The sequence below is a fragment of the Macrotis lagotis genome, chromosome 1, assembly GCF_037893015.1.
Source record: "Macrotis lagotis isolate mMagLag1 chromosome 1, bilby.v1.9.chrom.fasta, whole genome shotgun sequence".
Taxonomy (NCBI): Eukaryota; Metazoa; Chordata; class Mammalia; order Peramelemorphia; family Peramelidae; genus Macrotis; species Macrotis lagotis.
Window position 1 is genome coordinate 189,032,481 of NC_133658.1, and position 7,682 is coordinate 189,040,162.

At 36.3% G+C, this 7,682-nt stretch overlaps 1 non-coding gene across 1 annotated transcript; it reads right to left on the minus strand.

The window, feature by feature from the left end:
- Positions 1-2,717: 2,717 nt before the first annotated feature.
- On the minus strand, positions 2,718-2,824 carry LOC141510366 (U6 spliceosomal RNA). The gene has a single exon (XR_012474862.1). It is a non-coding gene; the product is annotated as a U6 spliceosomal RNA (small nuclear RNA).
- Between the last annotated feature and the right edge of the window lie 4,858 nt (positions 2,825-7,682).

A 7,682-nucleotide genomic window follows, 5' to 3' on the forward strand; every position in this document is an offset into this window, starting at 1 on the left:
TCAAGTGTCTGAAGCTGGATTTGAACTCAGGTACTCTTGACTCTAGAGCCAGTGTTCTATCCACTGTGCCAACTAGACGTCCTTCAATAAGTTTTGAAGTCTTTACCAGTTTACTTCCACGCCATCTCTTGAATTTGTCGTCTTCTCTCCATTCTCATGGCAATCATTCCATGTTAGTCCTGTTACTAGGACTATTGCAAGAGCCTCATTATTGATTATTCTGTTTCCAGCTTCTCTGCTTTCTAATATATTTTCTATGCAATTGCCAATGATATTTCTAAAGCACAAGTCTGACCATACTATTCTTATGGTCAGTAAACTCTAGTGCCTCCCTCTGGATGACCTCTAGGATCAAATGCAAACCTCTGACATTTTAAAGCCCTTTGCAACATGATTACACCCTTCCTTTCTTATCTTTCTTATTTTATATTTCTCCTCATTCTATTTGGTCTAACCAAACTGATCTTGCAGTTCTACACAAATAATATTCAAATTCTCATGTTTATGCTATTACTTTGGCCTGGATTAAATTCTGCCTTTTAGAATTCCTAGCCTCTTTTTAAGCTCAGTTAGATTCTAGGAACAAGTTTTTCCTGATATCCCAGATACTGATACTTCTTTTCTCCCATTTTGTATTTGTTTTGCACTATTTTATTTATGTTATCTCCTCCTACAGATTGTAAGCCCCTTTAGGGCAGGAACTGTATTTTTGTTTCACTAGGACCTTGCACAATGCTTAATTCATAGCATTTATAATAGCTTGCATTTATATAATGCTTTAAAACTTGCAAAGTGCAGGATATATGTTTTCATTAGTAATTTAGTAAATTCTTATAGATTGGTGAATGAATATAAGAAATTTTCTTTGTGAAAATCTTCTCTCCTCCTGCTCCCTCTGAAATTTTCATCTCAGAGTTTTCCTATATAATGTCTGAGTCTGGATCAAAGTTAAAGTTATCTAGATGTTAGCCAAATAGTTGATATGCCAGATTTGACAGGTTGCCTTCATGTTTTTGAGTTATATACATGGAGGCAACCTGTCAATATTGTACAATAGCTCTCATTGGAAACAAATAAAAGTCACTTCATTCATCACATTTTCCCTTCTAGGAGGAGTTTTTAAAGATCAAAATCAAATTCCCATTTAAATTTTTAAAATTTCCCCCAAATTTACCACAGCAGTGGTCAAGTTCATATGTTAATTAAAGCTGTACCAGTGAGTTCGTACTAGTAAATGATGATGTACTGAGAATAGAGAGGTCACACAAAAGAGGGACTGTTCACACTAGTGAGATTCAGGAAAATAGAATCACCCAGGACAGAGAGTGTTGAGAAATATGAGGCAATGAGATTTAAGGTCACATTAAGGTTAAAAAAGGCAGTGAAATTGAAATCATGATGGGATTTATTGAGATTACACTAGTGAAATCATATTAGGCAATAAGAGTGAAGTTACATAGGGCAATGAGAGTAAAGTCTTCTGAGACTGTTATAGTGAGTTCATCCTGAGTAATAAAAGGGGATCAAAGTAAGTAGTGATGGAGAAGTAAATAGCAGCACATTGGATCAAAACTTAGAAGGTATCTTAGAGTTTGTCTAATTCAATATCTTCAATTTACAGATGATAAAACCAAACTCTAGAGAACTGAAGTGCTTTATCTAAGGTCACACAACTAGTAAGAAGTAGAATTGGGATTCCAGCCTAAGTTCTTTGCAAAAGTTTTTTAACTGCAAATTCAGTGCTGTTCCTACTGTCTCATAGTAACTCTGACAGCTTCTAATTGCCACTATGTCCTCCAGTATACAGTGACCACTGGCCTTAGGATCTGTGCTTCTATAACAAGATACTTCTTTCTATAGGTCCCTGACAGTTAAAGAGTCTGGAAAGTTTCTTTAGGTAGCTTGACTCTTGGTATTTGCCCAGTCGAATTAGATCTCAACCAATTCAGACCTCTATTATCAAGCTCAGTTCTTTTCTCTCTCTCTCTCTTTTTTTAAAGAAAGATTTTATTTGTTTTACAATTCCCCCCCCCCTTCTTGCTTCCCTCCCCCACCCCCCACAGAAGGCATTCTGTTAGTCTTTACATTGTTTCCGTGTTATACATTGATCTCAGTTGGACGTGATGACAGAGAAATCATATCCTTAAGGAAGAAAAATAAAGTATGAGATAGTAAAATTACATAATAAGATAATTTTTTTTCCTAATTTGAAGGTAATGGTCTTTGGTCTTTGTTCAAAGTACATAATTCTTTCTCTAGATACAGATGGTAGTTGCACTGATGGAATGAGCATGTCCATCAAGGTTGATCATCACCCCATGTTGCTGTTAGGGTATACAATGTTTTTCTGGTTCTGACAAGCTCAACTCTTTTTTTTAAATTAATTTTTATTAAAGATTTGAGTTTTACAATCCCCCCCCCCATCTTACTTCCCTCCCCCCACTCCCCCACGGAAAGCACTCTGTCAGTCTTTACTTTGTTACCATGTTGTACCTTGATCCAAATTGGGTGTGATGAGAGAGAAATCATATCCTTAGAGATCAGACAATAAGATATCTGTTTTTCTAAATTGCATGGGATAGTCCTTGAACTTTGTTCAAACTCCACAGCTCCTTATCTGGATACAGATGGCACTTTCCTTTGCAGACAGCCCAAAATTGCTCCCGATTGTTGCACTGATGGAATGAGCGAGTCCTTCAAGGTTGAACATCACTCCCCAAAATATGGAATGCTTCACGAATTTGCGTATCATCCTTGTGCAGGGGCCATGCTAATCTTCTCTGTATCATTCCAATTTTAGTATATGTACTGCTGAAGTGAGCATGACAAGCTCAACTCTTGATCAGATTCTAATTTTATAGATAAAATGACTAAGAAGGGAAGAGATGATTAGGACTTTCTTTATAGAATCTCTAAGTAAAAGGGATTTTAAGCAGTGATCAACTAAGACTACCCTTTTCTGGTGGACAGAGTCTCTCAACATCTCCCAAAGTGGGGACGAGTTTCTGGATGAGTTAAGCTACTGGGGAGGGGGTTAAAGAGGAGAAGGGAGGAAGGCCTGGAAAACTGAAGAAGATTTAGAGAAAGGGAAGAATAGAGGATTTCTTTCTTGTGTATTCCCTGGGACTTTCTGGACCATTCAATCATGACTTTTTGTTTTGTTTTGTTTTGTTTTTTGTTTATTCAGGTCAAACAGATAGGCAACTATTAAATGGCTGAGACCAGATTTTAACTCAAGTCATCCTGATTCCAGGACTGGTACTCTATCCACTGCGCCACCTAATTGCCCTAAATTTTCTTGATATTGATTTTTGTGAAAAGTTTCAAAATCTTGTATAATTGAAACTATTTTATATTATCTCTCCCTTTTTAAAGTTAGATTTGGATTTTTTAAGAAGTATTTGAGGGAAAATTTGGAACTAAAGAACTAGAGTTGCTTTCTGTGTTCAGAATACTCTCTGCCTACATAGTAGTAGGATTACATCGACAAACCAACACTCTTTACTTTTCATCATTCTAGACTCCATGATGATCACTCGATCCTCACCCCCCCAGCCCCAATTTACCCTTCCTCTCCTTTTGTGTATATTTGTTAATCCTCTTAGAATTCCACTAGGTGGTCTGGACTGTGAATCTATGAATCTGGGTTAATTGAGAGAAAGTCAATGTCAGAGGAGGACAAGGGTTGAAGGCCTTTGGTCTGTTTTATGCTGGTTATCTATTTCTCCAGTCATGGGAATCTTCTAATCACCTAGTACTTCAGCCTCTAGTGGGTGATATTCTTGATTTTGATTTCAATGGCCTTGTGTTTTTTTTCTTTTCTGTTTTCTTTCTCTCAAATCGGCTTCAGAATTAAAGAACTTCTGAATTTTGAAACATGCGAGGTCTATACCTCAATAATGCTCACTTCTACAGCACCCCAACAATCTTCAGTGATTCAGCACCTCAAGAATCCTATTGCACTTCAAAATTTCTAGCCTCAGTTCCCTTTCCTCAGTGAAACAGATGGGGTTCTTGAACTCAACAAGCTCAAGTATGTCCTCCATTGCTGGGATTCTCTTTTCTTATCTCTACCTCTTGACTTCTCTGGTTTCCTTCAAGATAGCTCAAATCCTGCCTTCTGAAAGAGTTGGCTATCCTCTCTACTATATGTCAAAACACTGTGCAGCTAGAATCTTCCTCTTCAAACTACTTTTCATTTCCATTATATATTTCTTATATGTATACAGTAGTTCACTTATTGATTTTGCCATTAGAATGTGAACCCTTTGAGGTCAGGGACATAGTTTTCCCTTTCTTTATAATCTACAGTGATTATCACAGTGCCTGAAAATGCTTCAGTCCTTGTTCACTGATTGACAGACTGAACAGAATGGAGAGGACACCTCCCCTGGGTTTCCTTCTCTTGAATTTGATTCTGGTTTTTACTAGGACCTAATTGTTTAGGAATTAAGTTTCAAACTTAGACTTTGTTACAAAACATAAAATAGTGGTAGCTACTGCCACCCCCCACATTGGCTTCACTACCTCGGTCTTCTTGGGGTCCTGCCAACTGGACTTTCCTTGGCCCTACATATGAAGACTATCCCAAACTAAAGTCTAAGAATGATTCAGTTAGAGTGGAGGCCTTGGAGATTAGCTGATACTAGCTTAAATGAGACATAAAATGATACTCTTTTCCACCCCAAGGTTAGGTCACTTGTTGATCTTTTTTTTTGAGCATTTTGTTCTAAAAGACTCATTGATCAAAACTACTTCCTGGCACAGTGGAGAGTAAAGACTGAGGGAGAAAAAAAGAGAAAGCAGAGCAAATTTTTCTTGTTCCCCTTTGCCTCTGAGATTGACTGCCTTGGAGGTTATTTTAAGAACTGAGTTCCTATAATAAAAGATGGAGAGTCAATAGTAATTCAATATTTAACATTTATATATCACTTGTAATTTGCAAAGCATTTTATAAATACTATCTTTGCTATTCTTCACAATAACCCCATGTAGTAGGTGCTTTTATTTTCCTCATTTTACATATGAGGAAACTGATGCAAGTAGTAATTGAATGCCTTGTCCAATGTCACACAGCTAATAAGTATCTTGAACTTGATTTAAATTCAGAAATTTTTGATTTTAGATCTTCAGGTCTATCCATTATTCCACCTAGCAGGCAAGAATTAAGAGATCTAAAGAATAACATCCATTGAAATTTCCAGGTTTTTCTTATTTTCTAAAAATCACATATAGCTTCTATACATTTCTTCTTCCTCCTAGATTGACTGACCCCTCTTTTCTCTTTCTCCCTCTGCCTCTTTCTTCCCTCCTCTCTTTCTCCCGTGGTGAGCATCTAGGACTTGAGATTTAGAATAGCTGTCCTACACCTAATTCAGATTAATTCTCTTTACTGTAGGTGTTAGATAAGGAAACAGAATGAAAATTAGAGAGAATTGTATTATTTCCCATGGATCTGAACTCACCTGGAGAACAAAGGATAGTAATGTTGGAAATAAAACACCTAATAAGAAGAGGCTTCTCATCTTTTCTCAACTCTCATCCCCCAATATGGTTGCAACTATTTGTAGTAAGACTTCCTGAACTATCCATATAACCAAACAATTTTCTTTCTCCTCTGTTACTTTAGACCCAGAAATGAGAAGTAATTTGTCCAATGTTTCCTCATCTAAAAAATGAATAGATTGAACTTGAAGTTCTCTGAAAACCCTTTTAACACCCAGCCTATGATTCAGTCCTTCCTTCACTCCCTTCAACAAGTCCCAGATTCTCAACTCCTCACTAATTCAATACAATTCGTGTTTAGTATTTCAGCGATAATCCTTCCAACAGAATTTCTACTGATCAGGTGAAGGTGAGGGATTAACCAAAAGTCCTGTTTAGGTATGTGCAACTATCAGGACCATCAGAGGGCAGCAATGTCATGAATATGATTCATGACTACAATGATCTATTTGAAGGAAACAAGGCTGAAGTGAAGACTCTCAGCTGGGAAGCAGAAGAGGCATGAACTGGAGGAGCCCAATTTTAGGGGCAAGGCAGCAACATCATTTTAAGAGGAGTGGATAAATTGGATGACCATCATTGTATTGAGGTAGGAAAAAGAGGGTGGAAATAAGTGATACAGAATGATCTTAGCTCTACTTTCTGGAAAAAAAAATCAGCAGATCAGTGGGCTAGAGTGAGTCATCTGCTTTTTGATTTGCCAAGACATATAGCTACCTATTCTCATGGGGTATTTTTGAAGGCAGAAACCTTAGAGAACATGCTCTGACCAGTTGAGCAATGAGAACTTGGCAGATACTTTTGGTCATTCTCTTCCAATAGTGTTTTGGGGTTCTAGCAGCAGGAAAACCTGAGTTCAAATCCAGCCTGAGATAATTCCTAGCTAGTTGACCTCTATTTACCTCAAATTCCTTATCTGTAAAATGAGGAACAATCCCAGGGTGGTTATTAGGATCAAATAAGAAAATAATTGTAAAAAACTTAGCACAGTAAGCAGGAACTATATAGTCATGTTAGCTTTAAAAATAATAATAATGATGAGGACAATAATTTTAGCTTGGCCATTTACTTAAAGATGTTGAGGCCTGATGGAAAAACCCTGATAAGGTTCCTGTCCATTAATTCCTCAAATGAAGGTCAAATAAATGCCTATCTAAATGGGGTAAATGAAGGTTTTTGGTAATTATTGCTTTACCACTGATTGGTAACTTTTTAGGTAGATAGTTTTGAACCTGTGATTTTATTGGTAAGGGGACTTTTCAGTAAGGAAACTCCTTGCACTGATTTGGATCAACAATTTGTTGGTTACTTTATAGTTCTAGAAAACTTCTTGGGGGTGCTGAGAAAATAAATAGCTTTCCCATTGTCATGCAACTAATATATGTTAAAAGTAACAATTGAAACAAATGTTTCTGGCCCCAAAGTCAGCTCTTTTTCCTCTATCCCAAACTGATTATTATAAAAATAGTTAATAATTTGGTATACTAATGAATATTGATTATCATAAAATTAAGCAACTGCTATGCCAACAAATAACAATTATTATAAAAATAATAAATAATTGTTATGCCAACAAATATTGATTATCATCAAAAGAATAAATAATTGCCATCCCAATGACTTAAGATTGTATTGGGAGGACATTCTGAAATGCCCAACTTCTGTCAGGAACTTCTTTGGAAAGTTTTGGCTTAGCTCTTGGAAATTAGGTCCTTTAGAAGGATGAAAATCAGTAGTCTTTTGTGTCTTTTCAATGTGAGAACCAAGATTAGCAGCTGTAGCTTTTTTTTTTCAGTGCTTTTATGATTAACAAAGGCATTTGTTTTGAAAGGGAATTCTGTCTACATTGTCAGAAAATGCATATGAATGGCTCATGAATGGATTGAATTTCTCAGACAGTTTACCTACTAACCAACCCCAACACTCATAGATTAGCAATAGTAATGAAGATGATGATGATGATGATGATAATGATAATGATAATAATAATGATGATGATGATAATGATAATGATAATAATAATAATAATAATAATTCTAATATTTGAATAGTGCCTGCTAGGTGCAAGGCACCCTGCTAAATACTTTATAAATATTATCTCACCTGATCTTCACAAAAACAATGAAAGATACTTGCTATTATCACCCCCATTTTACAGATTGCAAAACAGAGACAAA